At 42.4% G+C, this 12,473-nt stretch overlaps 1 protein-coding gene across 2 annotated transcripts in view; it reads right to left on the bottom strand.

Moving 5' to 3' along the window:
- Positions 1-12,473, bottom strand: part of PHLPP1 (PH domain and leucine rich repeat protein phosphatase 1) — a 213,584-nt gene that overhangs the window by 199,055 nt on the left and 2,056 nt on the right. The window lies entirely within an intron of this gene.

Genomic DNA, 12,473 nt, shown 5'->3' with positions numbered 1-12,473 from the left:
TTTTTAGACCTCTTCCCTTCCATCCAAGGCCACAGCCCCACCAGCATTTACTCTGCGTATGGAAAAGGAGCTCTTACCAGAAAGCCAGGTAAATAAAAAAGGTTTATATCATCTCCCTGAGAGTTACCATACATATGAAAAACAGCAGAAAGCAAAAGGACCCACTGAGATCTGGAAGCTGGGTGGTGAGCCAAGTCCATTTGCCAGCTGAACACATGACTACTGTCAGCTTAAAGTGTGTTACCATTTCAAACTCGTCCTCAGCAAAATTCATCCTCAGCTGCAAAATATTTAAATACGAAGAGCAGGAGACATATCTTCATTCATTCTCATATCACCAACTCCCAACTAGAGTCCTAATCCTCCAGTTTGATGGAATTAATTAGTGAAACCCCCACACGAACCTTTTGCTTCCTACTTTCAGGAACTGACCCACACCCTCTTATCAAAGGGCAAAGGCGTCACCTCTGCGCTTCTACGTCAGCTACTGAGCCCGTGCATCTGCTCCCTCCACTGCTCAGTCCCAGTCCTCAGCATCTCCCAGAACCATGCAAGCTCCCAGCAGCTTCCCTCCTCCACGTCCAATCTCTGCCACTCGCAATTCATCCAGCACTGGCACTTCTTAAACTGCACTGTGCAAACGCATCGCCCGGGGATTTTGTGAAAAGGCCGATTTTTCAGAAGGTCTGAGGTGGGCCTGAGCGTCTGCATTTCCCCCCCTCCCAGGAGATGCTGCTGCTGCTGCTGCTCCACAGCTCACACTCGGGGGCACCATCTCCACCCGCAGCAAGCAGGCAAGCAGCAGGAGCCAGACGCCCGTCAGTCCCGACTGGGTAAGTGCGGGCTTCTACACTAGCAAAGAGACTGGACTAGACACCCCGGTCCCTTCCAGTGCTCTCATCCCAGGCCCTCCCTGGAATATCCAAGACGCTGTCACCCATTTTTCACCCGTGAAGCTTGGCAAAGCTAGTCCCTAGCAGGAATTATCAATGATCACGTTCGCCAGATTCTGAATGATTAATAGTAACCATCTACAGACAACGCTGGTTTAGTCCAATATTACAAATGTTTCTAAAAGATAAAGAACATACTGTGCAAGGGGCTATATACAGTTGTACTTAGGAAAGTACCTTAAAGATAAATGATCACCACCATTTCCCTGTATCCATCAGTATTATCTAGAGATCAGTACTGCTTGGGTAATCTATCAATTTCTCAGAACCATGAGGCTACTGACAGTTTTGTCTCGCTGGGGTGGGAGACCTCATGAACACGTATGGAAGTAGGAAGAGATGAGAGTTCCCAATTCTCTATTAGCAGCTGCAAGTCAATCTGAGATTAAAAAAACAAAAACAAAAAAATCAGCATTCCAAGTGTAGTGACTACAAGGGGATCCCTGCCCTCAGAAATGGGCCCTGATGTGGTATCTTCACAATGACATCACTCCTTTAGCAGAACCAACACACAGGTTTATAAGACTTGTCATTGTGCATTTATCAATGTGTGCCTGTGTATTTACCTCAAAGAATCCACCTGCCAATGGTGCAGACTCGGGTTCGATCCCTGGGTGGGAAAGACCCCTGGAGAAGAGAATGGCAACCTACTCCAGTATTCTTGCCTGGAAAATCCCACAGAGGAGCCTGGTGGGCAACGGTCCAAGGCGGTCACAAAGAGTCGGACACGACTCAGCGACTGCATAACAACAACAATTTATCAGAGAGACAGTTCTGCTCAGGTTTGTTAGAAACATCAAGCTCTTCTTAGGACTTAGTTACAAGTGAACCTGAAGCGCCAATACTGTGGCCACCTGGTGCGAAGAACTGGCTCATTTGAAAAGACCCTGATGCTGGGAAAGACTCAGGGCAGGGAGAGAAGGGAATAACAGAGGATGAGATGGTTGGATGGCATCATTGACTCGATGGAAATGACTTTAAGCAAACTCCAGGAGCTGGTGATGGGACAGGGAGGCCTGGCGTGCTGCAGTCCATGGGGTCGCAAAGAGTCAGACACGACTGAGCGCTTGACCTGACTGACTGACAAGAGAATTTTAGTGTCTACAATCACAAGGGCTAATAGTAACTATTCCCCTTATAATTACACTGATGCCAACATTTCTGTTAACATCCCCCGTAAAAATCAGTTTGTCGGGTGTTGATACTCTTCTAATGAGTTAACTGAGGTCTCTAAAAACTTGTCACGGAGGACAGAAAGGTGCAACCGACAGTGGAAAACACACACTGGCAGGGAATTAACCTGAATGTTGATTAGTCTGAATTACAAGTATTTTCATTTTAATCAGAAGCATGACTTATCTTAGTCAACCAGGATCTGCATAACTTTAAAAAAAAAACAGGGTGTTTATCATACTTTTAGAGCATAAAAAAACAATAAAGATTCCTTCTAGTGTCATCATTCACATTACTACATGAGACAATGTTTCACAGAGACATTTTGTCCTCCACTTAAATTTGTAACAGGCCATTAGTGAAGACTTAATTTACCATTAAGTGTAGTACGGATTTTACAGCCATGGATAAAACAGTTGTTTTTGCCTATGTGAACACTTAAAGAGTTGTGTTTCCTCCTAGTCCACTTAAGAGGTTTTTAAAAAATTCCTCCTCCAATGACAATTCAGACAGTAGAATGGCAAAGTTAAGGATAATACCCTCAGGTTATGACCAACTCCACATCTTCCAAATTTTACATTAATATGGTTGGTCTACATGACATTAAACTAAAAAGAAGTATCTCATTCTGGAAGATAAAGACAGCATCTTCCATAAACCTCATAAATCAGAAGAAAGCAAAACCCTCACAGGCCTTACAGAAAGAAATAAGAGACGGACTTTCCAGAGTTCTGGAGGCCCCTGGCAGGCTTCAGGGCAACCTTGAGCATATGTGTATTTGCCTTTTCAAGAAAGCAAAATTAACATTTGCTTAACCCAGAACTTAGATCCTCACAAACGATGATACCCAGTGAAGCACATGGTTAAGTAAAAGACTTGGTAAAAAGGATTGGTAAGTCTTAAAGAATCCATCTGGAATGACTAACCCTAAACTTAGTCTGACTAGACCTTGATCTACTAGTAACTGATGGTTACTTCTGCAAACAGTTCACGAGTCCAGAGTTACGGCAGAGTCTGCCCCCTCTGGTCCTTCACGACGGCTCAAGGGCCTCCAGGGGACACGTAAGTGGGGTCAGGAGCCTGTCCGTCCCTGTGACGACAGTCATGGGTGAACCACTGCCTCCATCAGAACATTTTCCACTTTTGTTTTCTAAACACTGGCTCACTTGTTTCCACAAACATGCCCTCAGATCTACAAGTATTTCAAGGGATCCTAGAAAATTAAAATTAGTTATCTGTGAATCAAAAATACATTTGACATGGTAGATACTCACAGTAATTATGGGACTGAATGAATGAGTGAAAGTGCCCAGTCTGCCCGTGTCACTGAGCAATAGCATAGCCCATCTTCCTTAATGAGCCCTAATTACCTCTAATTAACACTTGTGGCAATTTACTAGTGCTAAAAATAACAGCACCAAACTAAATCTGTAGAACATCTCACAGTTTACAAAGCACTTCCACATCAAATCTGAACCTCAGGAAGGGCTCTGAGACAGATTTTTTTTCACCACCTCTTCTCTCTCTCAAATAAATGAGGCTTAAGGAGATTAAAGGGCTCCTCGCAGTCCTTGCATCAAGAAAGGAGGCACCGGCGGTCAAGTCCAGCTCTTGGTTCCTCCGTCAGGGCTCCTTCAGCCTCAGACCCAGGGCCTGGGTGATACCGGTCCTGCTGTCCTAGGTGCTTGCCCTCACCCCATTTGATCTTAATGACCCCATGTGGCTCAAGGTCGTTACCTGCCTCCACAAAACAGGAAAGAGGGAGCCGGAGCTCCGGGGTCAGGGCCACGGTCAGAACACAGGTCTCAGCTCCAACTGCTTCAGAGTGCACGCTCCCCAAATGCTGACCTGCTCCAACTGGCCCCCGAAGGTCGTTAAGGACAAGGTTTTCACATTCAGCAAGTCAGGCTGTTACACACTGCTGAGTGCTGAGTCGCTTCAGACATGTCTGACTCTCTGCGACTCTGACTCTGTAGCCCACCGGGCTCCTCTGTCCATGTAATTCTCCAGGCAAGAACACTGAGAGTGGGTAGCCATGCCCTCCTCCAGGAGATCTTCCCCACCCAGAGATCGAACCCACGTCTCTTCTGTCTCACTGGCAGATGGGTTCTTTGCCACTAGCACCACCTGGGAAGCTGCTGGTTTGGCAAACCCAGAGTACTAAATCAACTGCTCCAGTAACTGGGTCTACCTGTAACCCTCTGGGGGTAACACCGTCTGCCTCACCGGGTTGTTATGAGGATTAAACGAGCTCATATTTACAAAGCACCTAACAGTGCCTAGCACATCGTAAGAACGATACAAATGTCTATCAGTTAAAAAACAAAGACACAAACTGAGGAAAGGTGCCAGTCTAAGTCACTAAAGAAACACTCGATTATCCAGTGAAACATTCGGGGCAACTTGTTCCTTCCTGCTTCCTCTCTTAAACAACATAAGCTGAAATAAACAAAACTATAAAATACCACAGGAAAATATGGGAAATTGATTTTAAATCTGCCCACCCCTCTTAAATCTTGGGATGGGAGGCCTTCCTACGCATGACACAGAAGCCTGAACACCTAGAGGAAGACGGACACAAAAGCGCCAACAGATAAAGAAAAGAGTGACTTGCAAACCAAAGCTGTCTCCCAGCTACCCCCCCGCCCCCCAGAAACAGACCTGTAAGTCAGGAGGAGCAACGCAGGCATCGAACACAACAGGGACAAGGAAAATGCCAGTCACAGGAGAAATAAGTCAACAACTAAAACATGGGGGAAAGATCTACACAATGAAGAACTGTCAGTTTTTAAATGGAGATTTCCCCCCCAAGACTATTTACCCCACCCGCGCCCTTCAACCCACAATTATACCTACCACCTCCCATTACTTCCCCCCTCCACACTCAATGGAGAACATGTGTGCGTGTATCATGCACACGTGTGTGTAAGGAATAGTACACGTCTCGCCCAACTCCAGGGTGCTTACGTCTCCCCCAAGGAGAGACTCCGTTTATTACATAACCCTGCACATCGGCTCCCTCAGCCACGTACCCTCAGAGACGATCCAGAGAAATGCCCCCCGTTTCAGATCTAGAGGACACAGGCCAGATGCATGTGTTTTTACCCGTCGTACTTAAGTTCCCTCTCCAACAGTAAGAAAGGAACAGTCATCCCTGAGGAATTAACGGACTCCATAGATTGACTGCCATATAAAACTTGGACTCAGTATAAACGAGTATCTCCTACGCTCCTGGAGAAGGCAATGGCACCCCACTCCAGTGTTCTTGCCTGGAAAGTCCCATGGACAGAGGAGCCTGGTAGGCTGCAGTCCATGGGGTCGCTAAGAGTCAGACACGACTGAGCGACTTCACTTTCACGTGTCACCTTCCTGCATTGGAGAAGGAAATGGCAGCCCACTGCAGTGTTCTTGCCTGGAGAGTCCCAGGGACGGGGGAGCCTGGCGGGTGGGCTGCCGTCCGTGGGGTCGCACAGTCGGTCACTCAGCAGCAGCAGGGTGCTCCTACCTCCCACTTGGAGACAAGGGCTGGCAGGGAGCGGGCGACCCCACGCCGTCTGCTCCGTCACTGGTCCTGATCTACTCCAGAAAGGTATCTGCTTTGGCTGGCAACCTCAGGCTGACTGTATTAGGTCCAAGGATGTCCCTTTCTCCATGACAAAAGGCAGGGGGTTCAGCTGTTTTTAAACCCACAGGATAGGTCTTAGAAAACTTAAAACAATGACAATGTTTAGTCCTTCTAATCTGAAGAACAGACCCTCCAACGGAGCCCCGGGACGTTAGGAGCTGGAAGAGATCTTACACGTACTCTACCCCAAGCTCATCATCATTTTACTGAGGAGGAGCTCAGAGCCCAGGGCAGGTTAAAACGGACGCCCACAGGCACACCGAGCTCCCCCACTCCTTTCTTTAAACTACAGACCCCACCTCAGGTCACAGCGGCCAAACGCCGAAGCCCTAAGATGTTGCCCCCATTCCAGTGCGAGCAGTGTCAGCCGCTCAGTCGTGTCTGACTCTCTGCAACCCCACGGACTGTAGCCTGCCAAGCTCCTCCAGGCTCCTCCGTCCATGGAATTCTCCAGGCAGGAATACTGGAGTGGGTAGCCATTCCCTTCTCCAGGGGATCTTCCCAACCCAGAGATTGAACCCGGGTCTCCCACACTGCAGGCAGACTCTTTACCGTCTGAGCCACGGGGGAAGCCCACCCCCACTTACCGGGGAATCCCGTTATAGCCAAAAAGCTCTCCCAGTATATGATTAGAAACAAAGAAAGAACTCCTTAAGTATGTATTTCTCATACATGACAATAAAAGTCAAAAACTGGTTCTGTGCATAAAATCGCACTCTTTGGACCATGTGTCAGGAGTGAGCTGACTGTAAAACCCAGACAAGTATTAAATAGGCAGTGGAAACAAGTACAGTTCGTACTTTCTCTCGCTGTACTTAAAAGCATGCCTGGTATCTGAAAGAAAACTCAAACATTCTAACATATTACTAATGGAGGTAGACACATGAAAAAATACACTCTCCACCTGCTCTTCATCAGCTGTACACGCCAGCAGAACTAGACACCAACAAGCACAAAGTTCTTCTGCTTGAAAAGAACGTGGGGCGGGGAGGGAGACACAAATCAACCAATTCAAATTATCTCGAAGTTCTAGATGTTTTTTCCCAATCATTATTGACACGGTCCAAAACAAAATTATTTCAAATTTTATTCAATTATCAACCAAATGCTTTCACGTAACTGGAAAGGAGACTAATTTCCTATAACAAGCTTCATTTCAGAAAATACACGTCAGAAATTCTGGATCTGGGGGGACTTCCTTGGTGATCCAGTGGTTAAGAACCTGCTCTGCAATACAGCGGAGTTCGATCCCCGGGAGGGAACTAAGATCCCACATGCCACAGGGCAGCTCAGCCCGCATGCCGACCAAGAGATGTCACATGACGTGATAAACATCTCCTGTGCCACAAGGAAGGCCTGACGCCGTCAAACACACAGCTTTTCTAAATTCTGGATTTTTCTGTGTTTTGCTAAAGTATCGACATCTATAAACTTACAAAATACGTATAATGTATTACCAAAATATTTCACTCCAATAGAACTTCTAAGTCCCAAACTCTCATGTCACTGGACTTATACTTTAGCAAGACACTTTATTATTAATACATTTTACAATGTATTAAAGCAATCTCAAGTGTAAAAATACAACAGGGAAACATTTCAGCATTAATGTGGCATTAGGTATGGTTATGCTTTGCTTCATTTAACATACTAAAAGGCATACCAGGCATATATTTTATATATATATAAAACAAAACCATTCCACCTCTAAATTGACATGTAATTACCCTTCAGTAATCCGGTAACCATTACTATTCTTGATTCTAAAGTACAATTATCACATAACTTGAAACAGCTGCTATTTCGTAGTTAACCAAATATCCTAATGTTCTTTAATCAAACTACCATTAAAGTCTATTTTTTCCAGGCCCTGGAATTTCAATTTATGAAAAATTTCCAAAGCCTAGAGAGGAAGTTTCGTAACAACCAGTCACACAGACTTAGGTTATAAGCAGCTAATACATCTAAAGAATCCATACGGTCAATGTTCTTTGGTTTTATTTTAACTCTACTATCTTTAGAAAACCTAAGGAAAGTATAAAAAGAGTCTGCCCAAGAAGCAGAGGGACCTGAAGCCAGACTCAAAACTTCTTGTCACCAGTGTTGTCCCTGAAGCCTGGGGTAGAGGAGGTTTTAGGAGGTGAGACTTTCAGGGGTTAAAAAAAAAAAAAAAAAAGGCTTCATTTACCCAGACTATTTTGGACATTTTAATAACATTTCTTTCTCTTTTTCAAAATGTCAGCATCTTTAAAGAAAAGGCTTTTCTATTGAGTGGCTTCAGGATCTCTCAACTGTCACAGCACAATTAAACCTTCTCCTGTCCAGGTAGACTCAACTGTATTCAACCCTGGCTCATTAAATCTGAGACGCCTCATTCGATAGATGCCTCATTAAATTCATCTCAAAGTTGAGGTAAGAGATGCCTGTGAAAAGGAGGTGGGCACACCTGCTAACTCTTAAGAAAACTTTGAGAGAGAATCTCAAAATCCACATACAGCTTCATTCACATGAAGGTATTAACAGAAGCACATGTACAATCTCCTGCCCTGGGGGGTAGGTAGGGGTGTATGGGGGTGTGTGGGTGTGTCCTGGGAGAGGGCTGTGTCCTGGGAGAGGGGGTGGGGTGTGTCCTGGAGAGATGTGTGTGTGTATTTAACACAACCCCTGGGTAACAGGAAGGAAGGTCAAAGATTCAGGACACACACCATCAGCTGCTTCACAAAATTCCACAGATTCAACTCAACAAATGTTTAAACTAAAGTGCCAAGTATTATACGAGCCTTGGATCATACACAACCTCAATAAATGCTATGTTACCAAGAAATCAAATTCAGCATTCTATAAAGAGAACAAGAAAATAAAACACCTTACACTTTAAAAATAAGAATCTTGGGATAACCAATCATTTAACAATGTTACAGATACAAAAAAGAAACTTCATAAACTTATTTACACTCATCTCCTTTCCCTACAATTATTTCAATGATTGTTAAAAACAAACAAACAAAAACACACCGTTTTAGAAATAACTATGAAATTTAGGGCGAGTACTTACTCTCTAGCCCTATATAATATAGAAATTACAAAAACTGAACAGCATAGTGACATTCATAAAGCACTATTGATCACTAGTACAAATAAGTTTACCTCAAATAAAAGATTTGTGCAACTCTTTCATGATAGCTATTTTTGATACTCACAAGTAAAGCTATGTTTTAAAAGAACTGAAGTGTCACACCGCCATCTTAAAAACTTATCCACTTTTCATGAAGATCAAGTGCTAATACTCTGTAGCCAGTGACAATTTTACGGTTAACAACTGAGGCATGCTCAAGCAAGAGAATAAAGAATCATTAGGTGAGCTGTATTTCACACCAACTTGAATGTATGTATGACTATTTGCCACCAGGATACTTGGAACACTATCATACTCTTTCTGTATTGTCCCCTTATTGTCCAGTCTTGCTTCTTTATGTTAAAGGCAGCATGATAAAAATAGAACCGTCCACATTTTACAAGGAATACCACTTGGGACTAGAGGATAATATCACCTCATTACCAGCAAAAATAGCGTATTTCCTGAATGCTTTTAACCAAGTTAAAAATCCAAATGTAAAGAGATCCAGCATCGATTCGTGGAAAGTGACATGAATTGTAAGACAGAATGGGCATGCTCTCTTAGCTCTGCCAAGAACTGAAAAACCAGAAGCAAGAATCAGAACTCTTTACACATCAGCTTCTCTGTCTGAAAAGAGGACTGACGCTGACTCCTCCCTAATGTTTCTGAAAGGACACGAGATAATTCATGTGAAAGCTCTTCTAAGATTTTTGAAGATAATAAACCCAACATATTCATAGACATTATCAAACCACAGTTAACGAAGGACAAGACAGCATGCACTTTACGTCAAAAACAAGTATAAAATATAAACGTAAAAAAACAAAAATAAAGTTAAACCCTTTGTTCTTAAAAGGAGTGCTGAAGCGCACGCTGGTGTCACATGCTCATACCACGCTACTCAACGCTGCTGTAATTATCGTAACAAGACACTGCTCGTCAATATTACAGCTTAATGCTGAACCACCCCTTCTTGATTTCCACATAGGAAGCCATGTAAGGTTTGAACATTCCCAGAAAAGGAAAGGAAAAAAACTAAGAGGGGGTGAGGCGTCCCTTTTCCAGAGCAACCCCAGAAAGTCACACGTAAAAACGTCTGGTCCAAGGTTCACCGGCCACAGCTCCGTCAACATCCTTTCCCTGTCACAACTGCAGCTGAAACGGTGAGACAACTAAATCTAAAAGGCAGAAGAGAGTCAAAAATATAAAAAAATACCCTGTAACACTGCCCTTGATCAATGACTCAGGTGCCCCCAGGGAGTCCAAAACATAGCCTGATTACTGATGTTGAGCAACATAAATTCTTGAATTTTTTTTTCCACTTAAAATTACTCTCTTTCAGGTAAAATTTAAGATAGCTAATCTTAAAAGGAAATTAAATGTTAATGTATCTAACAGACCTAATACTTCACACAAGTTATTTCGGATAAAGCCACAATTAATTTTTTTCTTATTTTAAGTCAGCTAAAAGCATGGCTGCTTGAGAGAAGCAGTAACGATTTTCAAACTAAAGTTTCTATCACAGCTCTGCAATCACAAAGAGCCCTGAGTCCAAAGCCTTTCAGTTCATTACTTTCATTTTACTTTGCCTAAATAAATATTTAAATATTCAAAGCAACCACAAATGGCTTCCAAAGCCTATTTGAGAATCACCTGGGCCAGGTTATAAACACTAAGATTTAACTGAAAGGTGACCTCAAGGGCATGAAGTTCTCCCTCGACAAGAACTTCTCAAAAAAAGCAACTGATAAATAGACAAACTATATAAACAACAGGTAGTGAGCTCAATTATATACAGGAAAACATTCAAAAGCCTTCAAAGGCAACTTCCTAGTCTATCCTTAACTCCAACTACACATATAAACAAAATTATACGAAGCAACAAATTTAAAAGTTACATGTAAAATTCTAAAAACAAATGTGGTACAAAACACCCACTCAAAGGGTCTGGTGTAAAACAAATGTCAATTCTCTTCTTCTTGAGAAAAAGAATTACTACATAACACTTTCTTGTTGGGTGTCCTACATTCCAAAGGGGTAATTTCTGGGAATCTCCTCCCAGCTTAATGCAAACCTCCAAGACATGTGAAGTCTTGATAATGTTCCTGTGATAAGCGAGACCACCTTATAACAAAGCCCTTTTGTCCACCAACAACTACACTTCCTTGCAAAGCTTCAAGTGGACTCATGATATGGTAAATTTTGTTCTATGGTAAATGAATAGCAACAGAGATGTTTGATATCTTAACTTTGGCTTAAAATAAACTCAATTTTGTATAAAATGTGCAATTAGACATCTTGATAACAATCAGGCACCTTCCTTCCAGGACTCCTGTATACAGGCTTCATATTAAAGAATAGGCTGGATGCTGTGTGTGGCTTCCCCATTTTATTAGTTACCTTTACAAGCGTGTACACAGAGGGGGATATGTATTTACGCTGTGCATACTACAGCAAAGCAAGTAAGTTTAGAGTGAAGTAGCAATGACTGCTTTTCATGAACAACAGAACAAAAAGATTAAAATGAGCACACCAGAAATTTGAGATTTAACCAGAAAGATAATCTGTCAACTTTACATGGAGATAAGTTTAAAAACAAAAAGCAAAAAACAAACAAACAAATAAACCTATATATCATCCACTTAGAATATTTTAGACACACTTGAAGAGACAACCAAGGGGAATCAAAGATTTAAATGCCATGACTAGGACACCTAACACCCTTCCCATGGACATTTATCATGACCAGCAATTCGGTCATGAGGAAAATGAGGCATGCGGAGATCTCTCCATGCAAAATATGTTCAGTATGTTCAAAATATGCTTAACACAGACCGTGCTTCTTTATACACACACACACACACACACACACACACAGAGGCATTTACCATTCTCGTGTTAACAAAATATCATTCCAAGCATGATTACCATTTAATGCTTCCATAAAATAACATTATTTTATAAATTACATGAGGCACAAGAGAGGAGAATATAATTGTTGCTCCTACATTAATTAAAATTTAAAAAATCACCTATTTTCTAGACCATAAACTTTTAAAGACTTGTCATCCGGTTGGGACATTATCTTCAGGTACTGCAAATGCTATTCTATTACGATACAGTTTTCTTTATGAGGCCAAATTCCATCAGAAATCCACTTAAATTAATTAAACATAAAGGAACATCTCACCAGGAATGCTACCAGTCTTGCATATATCAATGTAGGAGTAAAGAGCTCTTCATTCAGACTGACTAAACTGCTACTAGAAGACAGGTGTGGACCAAAAACATTAAGTTGGAAAGAATGGCTACAGATGAATGCAATTACAAGTGTGATTCTCTTTCCACCACCACCTACAACCTAAGTGGAGAAATAATTTACTACTTTAGTAAATTCGGGAAAGTTGTAACTCCTAATTTAACTATTACACTAACCTTGTTTTAAAATAAAATTCCTTACCACTAAAACATAATTCTTCAAACCAGCAGAGGAAAAGGACATAAAGAACTTATTAGCTCAAATATACAGCCAGGACCCATAGCTCCCTAATTTAGCACCAGCCAAGTCTTTAAAAGAGAAACACTAGTCACCCCTGGTCAAGAA

The sequence above is a fragment of the Cervus canadensis genome, chromosome 23, assembly GCF_019320065.1.
Source record: "Cervus canadensis isolate Bull #8, Minnesota chromosome 23, ASM1932006v1, whole genome shotgun sequence".
NCBI classification, from domain to species: Eukaryota; Metazoa; Chordata; class Mammalia; order Artiodactyla; family Cervidae; genus Cervus; species Cervus canadensis.
Note: the sequence above shows the minus strand (reverse complement) of the source record. Positions and strands in the feature narration are given on the sequence as shown.